A 13,247-nucleotide genomic window follows, 5' to 3' on the forward strand; every position below is an offset into this window, starting at 1 on the left:
TCACAGCGCACAATCCCATCTCACCTTGTCTAAAACCACGGAAACCTCCCTATACAATTAACAATGGTGTCACAGGTCATACACGGAAAAAAGTTATAGATGTCATCACAAAAATTATTTTGACAAAGTGGACGTATGAAATATGATTCATTCATGTAGTATAATGTTATTTGTTAACTGTGCCACTAATATAACCTTCTCCATCATAGTTTGGACAAAGAGAAAATGTAGTTGGAGAAGAATCATTGTATTGGTGAGGAAACACAGAGCCAAAGTACTTGAAGAGGAACCAAATAGCCAACCTACTTGAAGAACCAGAGGGACAACTTGCTTGGTGAGGAACCACAGAGCCAATGTATTTGGTGAGGAACCAAAGAGTCAACATACAGTTGTGAGGAAGTGTTTGCCGCCTTCCTAATTTCCTATTCTTTTGAATCTTTGTCACACTTAAATGTTTCAGATCATCAACCAAATTTAAATATTAGACAAAGATAACACAAAATGCAGTATTTAAATGACGTTCTTTATTATTTTATTATTAACGGAAAAAGAAATACAAACCTACAGGGCCCTGTGTCAAAGAGTGATCACACACCCCACCTTAAAACATCGGTTAACTGGGATTTATCATATCTTTGGGAAGCAGAGTAGAGATGAGCGGTGTTCGAGTCGAACTGTTCGCCAAATTCAAATTTGAGCTGTTTTGGGCGGTGTTCGAGTCGTTCGACAAACCCGAACAATTTGCTTAAAATTCGGTTGTTCGAGTTTCTGTTCGATAACTGTTCGTTCACCAAAAGCCTAGCTTGATTTGCACATTAAAACTGTTTATCATTGTTAATAGACTGTTTCAGTGTATAGTGGGCAGGGGGAAGCGGGGGATAGATCTGTGCTGAAATAACGCCGATCTCCATTTTTTTTTTCTTTCCCGCATTTACAGAGGGGTGGTGCAGTCTCTCAGCCTATCAGCAGTGAACACACACACCTCAATGTGCATGTGATGAACACAAGCAAGGGCATGAGTCATTGGCTGTGTATGTCACATGTCCTTGCCCTATAAGAACCAGTCATTTGCCCCATCGCCACCATTTCCTCACTGCTGCAGCTTAGTGTTAGACGGCACCGCTGCTGCTGTGGGCGCTATACTGAATAAGAGTGTTTTTTTGGAGTGAATTGTCAGAGAGATAGGTTTAGGGAGTCGGGAGAAGTCGGGACTAGTTGTAATATCAGCCCTTTTCAGGGTAGGTTACAGCAGTTCATAGCACTGTTTGCCAGGCAGGTCTGAGCCAGTGCTGTGCAAGTGTTAGTCACAGCATTTGGTGTAATCTAGCTTGGCCAATCCTTTTGGGCTAGTAGCATTGTCTGATAGTCATCTGAGTAGCCCGCCCGTGAAGCTAGCTACACCGCCTGTGAAGCTAGCTACACGGCCTGTGTATCTCAATTTTTACTGCATCTAACCCAGTAAATCGTTTTGGGGTTTTGGGCTTAGTAGCAGTGTCTGCATGTCAGCAGAGTAGCCCGCCTGTGAAACTAACTACACCGCCTGTGTATCTCTATTTTCACTGCATCTAATCCAGGTAACAGTTTTGGGCCTAGGAGCAGTGTCTGCACGTCAGCAGAGTAGCCCGCCTGTGAAACTAACTACACCGCCTGTGTATCTCTATTTTCACTGCATCTAATCCAGTTAATAGTTTTGGGCCTAGGAGCAATGTCTGCACATCAGCAGAGTAGCCCGCCTGTGAAGCTAGCTACACGGCCTGTGTATCTCAATTTTTACTGCATCTAACCCAGTAAATCGTTTTGGGGTTTTGGGCTTAGTAGCAATGTCTGCACGTCAGCAGAGTAGCCCGCTTGTGAAACTAACTACACCGTCAGTGAATCTCTATTTTCACTGCATCTAATCCAGGTAACAGTTTTGGGCCTAGGAGCATTGTCTGCACGTCAGCAGAGTAGCCTGCCTGTGAAACTAACTACACCGCCTGTGTATCTCTATTTTCACTGCATCTAATCCAGTTAATAGTTTTGGGCCTAGGAGCAGTGTCTGCACGTCAGCAGAGTAGCCCGCCTGTGAAGCTAGCTACACCGCCTGTGTCTCTCAATTTTTACTGCATCTAACCCAGTAAATCGTTTTGGGGTTTTGGGCTTAGTAGCAGTGTCTGCACATCAGCAGAGTAGCCCGCCTGTGAAGCTAGCTACACCGCCTGTGTATCTCAATTTTTACTGCATCTAACCCAGTAAATAGTTTTGGGGTTTTGGGCTTAATAGCAGTGTCTGCACGTCAGCAGAGTAGCCCGCCTGTGAAGCTAGCTACACCACCTATGTATTTCAATTTTTACTGCAACTAACCCAGTAAATTGTTTTGGGGTTTTGGGCTTAGTAGCAGTGTCTGCACATCAGCAGAGTAGCCCGCCTGTGAAGCTAGCTACACCGCCTGTGTATCTCAATTTTTACTGCATCTAACCCAGTAAATCGTTTTGGGGTTTGGGGCTTAGTAGCAGTGTCTGAACGTCAGTAGAGTAGCCCGCCTGTGAATCTAACTACACCGCCTGTGTATCTCTATTTTCACTGCATCTAATCCAGTTAATAGTTTTGGGCCTAGGAGCAGTGTCTGCACGTCAGCAGAGTAGCCCGCCTGTGAAACAAACTATACCGCCTGTGTATCTCAATTTTCACTGCATCTAATCCAGTTAATAGTTTTGGTCCTAGTACCACAGTTTGGCCATTCAGTTCTGCTCGGTTTTCATCCATCGGTTGTTGTGCCAACAACTACAGATACAGAGTTGCCAATTAGTTAAGCACTAAAATGAGTGGCAAAAGGCCTGCTGCTGGCGGAAAGGGGAATAGGCACGTTGGAAAGGGAAAAAAAGGTTGTGTCCGTGGGGTAGGTGGTAAAGCAACAGTAACATCTGCAGAAGAAAGACCATCTTCCAGCCAAAGTAAGATGTCTACTTCTTTTCGTGGACAATCTGATATGATCCCTTTCTTACGACCATCGCTACAAGCATCACCAAAAATTCCAGATGAGGCACAAAAACAGCAGGTGCTTGAACGGATATCAAGTGCTCGTTCAAGTGGGCTCTCCTCCATGTCAACTTCAACATCACAACTACTCCAGTCCTCAGAGTTGTCACCCCAATCGCACTTGCTTCCTCACAGCTCCCAAGTCTCCAGCTGCCCGTCTGAGCATGGGGTAACACACATGGTTGAGTCTGTAGAGCTGTTTACGCATACTATAGCCTGGGAATCAGAGGTCTGCTCCAGAGCTTCTGTGAATTCAGACGAGGAAATGATCTGCACTGATGCCCAGAATCTTTGTGAGTCGGACCCAGGCCCAGATGAAGAAGGTTCTGAGCATAATGTAGACCCTCGTTCCCAAACTGTAACTCCTGTTGGTGGAGACAATGAGGAAGATGATGATGAGACTGAGATACCTGATTGGAGCGAAAACTTGACTTTTCGGTCAGGCAGGACGAGGTTGGCTCTGAGGACGACGGGTGTGAGAACACACAGGAAGATGATGAGGAGGTTGGAGACCCCACTTACTGTCAACCCCCAGTCCGCCAGTCCATGAGGTCAGCAGAGGAGGTGGAGGAGAATGCTAGTGACGAGTCTGACAACGAGGTAACGGTGCGCCTTCCTGGACAGAGACGGAGTACTGGAAGCACGTCAACAAAAGTATCCTCAACCCCAACTGTGCCTCTGAGCAGAAGTTGTGGTGGCTCTTCAGGTCGCATGGGCTCTAAGCCTTGCATAGCCTGGGCATTTTTTGACATTGCAAAGGATGACCAAACTCATGTTGTCTGTAAGATTTGTCAACAAAATCTCAGTAGAGGCCAAAAAATCACTAGCTTGAGTACTTCATGCATGAACCGTCACATGGATATGAGGCATAAGTTGCAGTGGGAAGCTCACTGTGCCACAATGCGGCCTAGTGGGCCAGGTCAACCACCGTCTGCCCCATCAAGTGCATCCACGTCCTCGACTTCATCCTCTGACTGTGGGGCCAGCAGACGCACATGGTTTTGGAAGCAGAACTTCCACCTCTTTACCCGCAACAGCCAGTGTGATTGGCAGGTCGTCAGAACATTTGCAAGTGGAAACATCTGCTGGTGTTGAGCGCTTTCCGACATCGACACATTTTGATCAAGGCAACATAACATCTCCACTTGCACCTGCCTCACAGACCAGCAGTTTGCCGGGGACACCCTACTCAACTCCGTCTAAGCACAGCAGCCAGCCCTCAGTCCCTCAGATGTGGACAAGTAAAAGACCATTTCCTCCTAGCCATGACAAAGCTAAGAGGTTGAATTTCTCCATCTGAAAGCTGTAGGCTACAGAAATGCTGCCTTTCCGCCTGGTGGACACAGAGGATTTTCGAGTCCTTATGTCTGTCGCAGTGCCCCAGTACCAGATGCCCAGTTGCCACTACTTCTCAAAGAAAGCTGTGCCTGTGCTACACCAGCATGTTGCACATCACCGCTTCCTTGAGAAACTCTGTGTGTGACAGGGTGCATTTCACCACAGACACTTGGACGAGTAGACATGGACAGGGGCGTTACATGTCGGTGACTGGGCACTGGGTAACTATGGTGACATCAGGAGAAGGGGCTGCTGTCCAAGTCTTGCCGTCCCGAGTTGCTCGTCGATCCTCTGCATCTAGAAGTACCTCCACTGCTTCTGCCTCCTCAACCTCCACTCGGTCCTCCACCTGCACCCAAAGCCTGTCTGATAATGCCACCCGCGTTGTAACTGCGCAGAAGGAATCCTGCACACCTCCTTACTATGCGGTCACCAGGGCTCAACGGCATCAGGCAGTGTTTACATTGAAATGTCTGGGAAATGTGAGTCACACAGCTGAGGAGTTGTGGTCAGCTCTGGAGACCGAGTTCCATCAATGGTTGCCTCCACTCAACCTGCAGCCAGGGAAGGCTGTGTGCGACAATGCTGCAAACCTGGGTGCGGCCCTTCGCCAGGGCAATGTCACACACGTGCCTTGTATGGCTCACGTTTTGAACCAGGTTGTCCAGCAATTTTTATCCCACTATCCCGGACTACATAGGCTTCTGCAGAGAGCACGGTCGCTGTGTTCTCACTTCCGCCGTTCGCATCCCGCAGCTTGACGACTTGCATCTCTACAAAAGTCGTTGGGCCTGCCAGTTCACTGGCTGAAATGCGATGTGCCCACACGGTGGAATTCAACTCTGCACATGTTGCAGCGACTGTGGCAGCACCGACGAGCCCTGCTGCAATACGTTATGACGTATAGCCTGGGCCAAAGAGATCAAGAGGTGGGGCAAATCACGCTGCAGGAGTGGTCTCAGATCAGGGACCTATGCACCCTTCTGCACAGTTTTGAAATAGCAAAGAAGATGTTTAGTGCTGACGATGCCATTATCAGCATGACCATTCCGGTGATTTACATGCTGGAGCACACCTTTACACAGTGTCCAGAGTCAGGTGGTGGAACAAGGTGTGGAGGAGGAGGAACAGGAGGAGTCGTATGAGGAAGGGATCATATCTCCAAGGTCAAGAAGGTTGGCAGCACCAAGGCAGCTGGCATTGGAGGCTGGGGGAGAGGGATTACCGAGGGCGCATGGTAGCAGCCAAACTGTTGAGGAAGGTGCAGGAGGCGAGGAAGAAGTGGAGGACGAACTGGCGCTGGACATGGAAGACTCATCAGATGAGGGAGACCTGGATCAAATTTCTGTTGTGCGAGGTTGGGGGGAGAGGGCAGACGAAGGAAGCATGATTCTCACCTCGCCACCACTTAGACAACAAGGACTTGGTCCTCCTGGATGCGCAAGACACATGAGTGCCTTCTTGCTGCACTACCTGCGACATGACCCTCGGATTGTCAGAATCCGAAGTAATGCCGACTACTGGGTTGCCACACTCTTAGATCCCCGGTACAAAAGCAAATTTGGTGAAATAATTCCTGCCATAGAAAGGGATTCACGCATGCAGGAGTATCAGCAGAGACTGTTACAGAATCTAACATCTGCTTTTCCACAAAACACCAGTGGTGCAATCTCTGAGTTCTAACTTGCCAACCGTGGGACTATCGAGTCATCACTCTAACCGTAACAGTAACATCGTATCTGGTGGTAACAGCAATTTTTTCCAATCGTTTCAAGATTTTTTTAGACCATCCTTTGCAAGGCCACAGGACACAAGAAGTCTGATGCACAGCCAACGCCTAGAGAGGATGGTACAAGAGTATCTCCAAGTTAACATCTATGCCATGACTGTGGAACTGGACCCTTGCTCATTTTGGGCTTCCAATCTTGAAAAATGGCCTGAGCTCACCACTCACGCCTTGGAGATCTTGTCATGCCCCGCAGCCAGCATTCTCTCTGAACGTGTGTTCAGTGCTGCTGGTGGTGTGCTGACAGATAAGCGCACGCGGCTGCCCAGTGACAATGTAGACAGACTAACGTTCATCAAGATGAACAAATCCTGGATCCGCAAGGACTTTTCTACCCGTGTCATCTTGGGGAGACTAAAAGCTTGATTTTTGAAAATCACCTCACCAACCGTTTTAAAAAACTCTGGCGAAATTGATGCCACTTAAGTGGTGTCTGTGGCCGAATGTTTTTAAAAAAATGGAGACTCTTATTTACTCCCCTTGCTGAGTTTTACATGACGTTGCCTGTTATGATCTGGTGGCCTAGGAGCAGCATGAGACGTACTCTGGAGAAAGTGGTACCTGTACTGACCGCAGACCCTGAACTTAACACCGCAACTAGAAGTAGCCGTGGAATGTACCTATCACTCCCTAGACATCTCGACACAGCCGGAGGACTAATTACCCCTAGAGATAGAAAAGGGAAAACTATCTTGCCTCAGAGGAAATCCCCAAAGGATAGACAGCCCCCCACAAATATTGACTGTGAGAGGAGAGGGAAATAACATACGCAGACTGAAATCAGAATTTAGCAAAGGAGGCCACTTCTAGCTAAATAGAAAGGATAGGACAGAGTACTATGCGGTCAGTATTAAAACACTAGAAAATATCCACCACAGAAAATACAAAATCTCCACATCTAAGTAAAGGCATGGAGGGTATATCTGCATCTCCAGAGATACCAGCTTGGCTGAACAAATCCTTATACAGACCAAGCTGGACAAGACAAAACATGGAAAATAACTTGAACGATCAGGCCCACAGCATGTGGACTGCAAAAAACAAAGCCAGAACTTATCTTTGTTGAAATGAACAGCAAGCGAGACCAGGCAGGGAAGTGAATCCTCCAGGAAACAATGGACAACTGGCACTAACTAAAGGGTCAAGCAAGACTAAATAGCCCAGTCAGAATTGCAATAAGTGGACACACCTGATGAATGCTGCGATCCAAAGACAGCAGCGCTACCACTTATAACCACCGGAGGGAGCCCAAGAGCAGAATTCACAACAGTTGCCATCGTCAGAGGTCTGCTCCAAAGCTTCAGGGTCTGCTAGTCAGCAGAGTAGCCCAGCCACCCACCGTCTGTTTACCTAAGTACTATTTTTAACAGCATCTGGCCCAGGAAATCCTTTTGGGCCTAGTAGAATTTAGTGCTACTCAGCAGCGTACCCCACCCATGAAGCAAGCTACACCGCCTGTTTACCTAACTACTATTTTTTAACGGCATCTGGCCCAGGAAATCCTTTTGGGCCTAGTAGCAATTTCTGATACTCAGCAGAGTACCCCACCCATGAAGCAAGCTACACCGCCTTCTTTCTTTCTCAATCTAACCCCTCGGCTCTGGGGTGTCCACTCTCCCTCCAGCTTGCTCCTTCTCACAGGTGGACTACCGCGTGTTTTCACACTGTGGCGAATCTTTTGGGCCCAGGCATAAGAAGTCGTCGAGGTAATGGATATGTGACGCCTTATAAACGTCCATGACGACACATTTGAGGAAGCAACTAAACGCCTCAAATAGTGAGCAGGATATGGAGCACCCCATGGGCAAACAGGGATCTATGTAGTATGCTCCTTCACAGAAGCAGCCCAATGGGAGGACACTATTCGGAGGCACAGGTAGTAACCGGAACGCCCCCTCAATGTCTGTTTTGGCCATTAGGGTGCCCCTTCCCAACTTCTTGACCTGCCTGATTGCCTCGTCAAAGGAGGTACAGTACATAGTACTGTACTTGGTTCCGCGTCGATGTTGTCGTTTACTGACCTGACCCTTGGATATGACAAATGGTGGATTAGTCTGAATGTATTGGGTTCATTTTTTGGCACATCTCCCAACGGGGGTACCACTACATCTTCTAAGGAAAGTGTTCTTAATGGACCCGCCGCCATTCTACCTAAAGATATTTCTTTTTTTATTTGTTTTGTCAAGACGTCTGGGTGTTGGTTGAGTGAGTTTAGATTTTTACTCCAGCCTTTCTTGATTTTAGAAGGGCATGACATGAATATATCTGTGTCTCCGCCTCCTTTTACTCCTCCACCTTTTCTTTTCGCATGACTATATGTAGTTGTGACTTTTCCATGTGTTTGTTGTGTCTTCTGAGCAGTTTGTCAGCTTTTGGACACCTTTTAAGGTGTTTTCTATGTGTTTTCCATGTGTTTGTGTTTGACTGCCATTGGTTTCAATGGGGTTCGACGAACAGTTAGTCGAACACCTCCCTGTTCGTCGAACCGAACCCGAACACTTGGGAGGTGGCTCATCACTAAAGCAGAGTTCAAATTCCCTAGCCACACACAGGCCTGATTACTGCCATGCCTGTTCTCAATCAAGAAATCACTTAAATAGAATCTGCCTGACAAAGTGAACGGACCAAAAGATCCTCAAAAGCTAGACATCATGCAGCAATCCAAAGAAATTTTGGAACAAATGAGAAACAAAGTAATTGAGATCTATCAGTCTCAAAATGCTTCCCAAAGATGTGATAAACTGCAGTTTATTTATGTTTTAAGGTGGGGGAGCAATCACTTTTTCACACAGGGCTCGTAAGGGTTGAATTTCATTTTCCCTTCATAATAAAGATCTTCATTTAAAAACTGCATTTTGTTTACTTGTGTTATCTTTGTCTAATATTTAAATTTGTTTGGCGATCTGAAACATTTAAGTGGGAGAAACATGCAAAATAATGTGAAATCAGGAAGGGGCAAACACAACTGTACTTGAGCAGGAACCAAAGTGCCAACCTACTTGGTGGAGAACCAAAGAGCCAATGTGCTTGAAGAGGAAATAAAGAGCAACGTTCTTGGTGAAGAATCAAAGCCTTCCATGTACATTAGCAAATAACCAAATTCTAAACAGTATTAGTGCTTGGAAAAGGTATTTCTTTCTATGGTTCCTTATGAAATACAATGTGTAACTGCCACCCATCATATCAGTTACGCTGTGAGGTGGTGTAGAGCATTATATAATGCATATTCTATGAGCAGCAGATATAGTCATAATGATCATTACTTCAGCAGTGAATTTGCAGTTGAAACTCTGATTTAATTTGCAGATTGACCCGCAGATCCCCACATGAATTAGGCCCATCGTAGTTTTAGGCTATGTTGCCACATAACTGCTTTTGACAGTGCCAGCATTGTGCATGAAATTAGAAAGAAATTTCCTATACGTGCCGCGAAAAACAGCAGCAGCAGCAGCTTATATTGCTCCGCACTGAAAATATTGTCAGTTTATTCTGCAGATTTGACACTTTGCAAGGCAAAGGGGAACATTTGTTGCTGTATTGCATCATTTTATCAATGGAAAAATCCAGAGAAGAAATGCCCTTTGGGATCGTAGTTGAATGGCAAAACTTTTGTGTGTGGAGCCTGCAGTAACCATCAATATGCTTTGGGTTTTAAAATTTGCAGCCCATTTTATTTTTCAAGCAGATTTCCTTAACATGTTAATGAGGTATAAAATACATTCATATGCTTTTTTGGAGGAACATCAAGAGTATCTAAATATTATTTAAAATTAAGTCTACCACTTGGGGTGAGCCCGCCAAGGGAACTTCTTCATTCCACAGAGAGCAAGCAGGGGAATAAGGGGAGGGAGGCACTTGAAACAAGAAAATACAGAAGAATGAAGCAGGCACAGAGGAACTACACTTAAATGAAGTATGTTTCTAAGAAGAATACCAGGTCACAGACATGTGCATGTGCACACAACGCTCTTATTCAGGTGGGTTTGGAGCACATTCGTTTTGAAAAATGCCTGAAAAAGCAACCAAAAAATGTCCCAAAAGAATTTTCTCATTTCTATGTAAAAATGACTTGCTGTAGGAATGTTTAGGCTTTTGTGTGTCTTTAGCTGCTTCATTTTTCCAAAAACACCAAGTGGTTGAAAGCAAGACGACCATTAATTGGGCATTTTCCACTTGGAAGATACTCTATAAAGTATCTCCCAAGTGCCAGAAAACGCTTGGGTGACTTTTGTAGAGATTTGTCAGAGTTTCTGCTCACGTTATTAATCGAGCACACTCGGATTGGGTCGCGGTTAGCAGTGGGGTACCACAGGGGTCAGTATTGGGCCGCCTTCTTTTTAACATATTTATTAATGACCTTGTAGGGGGCATACAGAGTAGAATTTCAATATTTGCAGACGACACTAAACTCTGCAGGGTAATCAGTACAAAGGAGGACAATTTTATATTACAAGATGATTTATGTAAACTAGAAGCTTGGGCTAATAAATGGCAAATGAGCTTTTATGGGGATAAATGTAAGGTCATGCACTTGGGTAGATGTAATAAGATGTATAACTATGTCCTTAATTCTAAAACTCTGGGCAAAAACGACAATAAAAAAAGACCTGGGAGTATGGGTGGATGACAAACTCATATTTAGTGGCCAGTGTCAGGCAGCTGCTACAAAGGCAAATAAAATAATGGGATGCATTAAAAGAGGCATAGATGCTCATGAGGAGAACATCATTTTACCTCTATACAAGTCACTAGTCCGACCACACTTAGAATACTGTGCACAGTTCTGGTCTCCTGTGTATAAGAAAGACATAGCTGAACTAGAGCGGGTGCAGAGAAGAGCGACCAAGATTATTAGAGGACTGGGGGGTCTGCAATACCAAGATAGGTTATTACACTTGGGGCCATTTAGTTTGGAAAAATGAAGGCTAAGGGGTGATCTTATTTTAATGTATAAGTATATGAGGGGACAGTACAAATACCTTTCTGATGATCTTTTTAATCATAGACCTGAGAGGGACAAGGGGGCATCCTCTACGTCTGGAGGAAAGAAGGCTTAAGCATAATAACAGATGCAGATTCTTTACTGTAAGAGCAGTGAGACTATGGAACTCTCTGCCGTATGTTGTAATGAGTGATTCATTACTTAAATTTAAGAGGGGACTGGATGCCTTTCTTGAAAAGTATAATGTTACAGGTTATATATATATTAGATTTCTTGATAAGGCGTTGATCCAGGGAACTAGTCTGATTGCCGTATGTGGGGTCGGGAAGGAATTTTTTCCCCAATGTGGAGCTTACTCTTTGCCACATGGGTTTTTTTTGCCTTCCTCTGGATCAACATCTTAGGGCATGTTAGGTTAGGCTATGGGTTGAACTAGATGGACTTAAAGTCTTCCTTCAACCTTAATAACTATGTTACTATGTTACGTTATAGTCATTGATTAATGGACGTTCTAAAATGCCTGAAATTAGCCCCCAAAATATCAGTACAAAAAACCCACAAAAAAAAATATCTCCTCCAAAAAACAGCTTTAGGTTAATAAAACAAAAATGCTTCAGGATAAGTATTTCTGCTTGAAAGCCGTGACTTTTTCGCTGGCCTAAAAAAAAAAAACGCTGTGTGAACACATCCTTAGAAACTCAGGATGGGTTACTGTTCTCATGGTCTAGTCTACACAGAAGCGTAGCTAGGGTTTTAGCTTGGGGGGGGGGGACAAAAAATCTGAGTGGGCCCCTAACCAGGTAACCCTGAGTACAGCTACGAGGTGCACCCTAATTGTGAGCATAGGTGAACATCAGCAGATGACCGCACTCTCGACTGACAAAACATCTATAGACAGAAACGAACACTGATATTACTATATGGAGACCATATTGGGGTAGATCCCAGTCCTGCAGACCATATAAGAGATCACTGGACAGTTTTAGATGGTGACTTACAGCTGATGTTCTTTCTTATGGAGTTGTTCACTTTTCCCATCTTTTCCATCTGGCCCAGAACATGAAAGCTTCTCCAGCCAGGACTTGTCCCCAATACTGAGCCGCTGCTGCCGTATGTATCCCTATTACTGCCCCTGACACCCCAATACTGAGCCACTGCTGCCGTATGTGTCCCTATTACTGCACCTGCTGTGTGGTACAATAATGGTGCCGCCCCACATAGTAATGCCACCACTGAGCCCCTTACATAGTAATAATGACTCCTTTGTGCTCTCTAGATATTCACCCCTAGAAAACATTAATGCCCTGTGCTAGTGCCCTCCACATTTTGTCCCTAAAAAGTAATACCACATATGACATTTTGATGGTCTCAGTACTCTGAGTGCCCCTATAAGAATAATGTTTAAGTGCCCACTTAACATTTAATAATGTCCCCTAAGTAGCCTCCATGTGCAGCTTGACTATACACAGTATGGTGGGCCCACAGCTTTCCTATACACAGTATGACCCCACAGCTCCCCTATACACAATATGATACCACAGCTCCCCTATACACAGTATGATGTCCCCACTGCTCCCCTATACACAGTGTCACCACTGCCCCCCTATAAACAGCATGATGAGCCCACAGCTCCCCTCTACACAGTATGATGAGCACACAGCCCTCCTATACACAGTATGAGCCCACGGCTCCCCTATACAGTTTTATGCCAACAGAGCTACACTATAGAAAGTATAATGCCCCCCAAAGCTCCCCTATATACAGTATAATGGGCCAACAGCTCACCTATGCACGGTATAATGCCTTCATAGTTCCCCTATATATAGTATGATGGGCCCACAGCTCCCGTATATGCAGTAAGATGTCCCCCACAATTCCCCTGTACACAGTATAATGGGCTAACTGCTCCCTTATACGCAGTATAATGCCCCCACAGCTCCTATACACAGTATGGTATGCTCACAGCTCCCTTATACACAGTATGATGGGCCCACAGATCCCGTACATACAGAATAATGTCCATTAGAGGTCCCCTATACATAGAATGATGTCCCAATGGGTCCCCCAAACCCTGGTATAAGTGTTCTGACACCATGCGTCGCCTGCACTGAGAGTCATGCTGCCAGGAGGAAATTAACTTTATTCCTCACTGCAGCCTCGGGG

This window comes from Ranitomeya variabilis, chromosome 1, assembly GCF_051348905.1.
Source record: "Ranitomeya variabilis isolate aRanVar5 chromosome 1, aRanVar5.hap1, whole genome shotgun sequence".
Lineage (NCBI taxonomy): Eukaryota > Metazoa > Chordata > Amphibia > Anura > Dendrobatidae > Ranitomeya > Ranitomeya variabilis.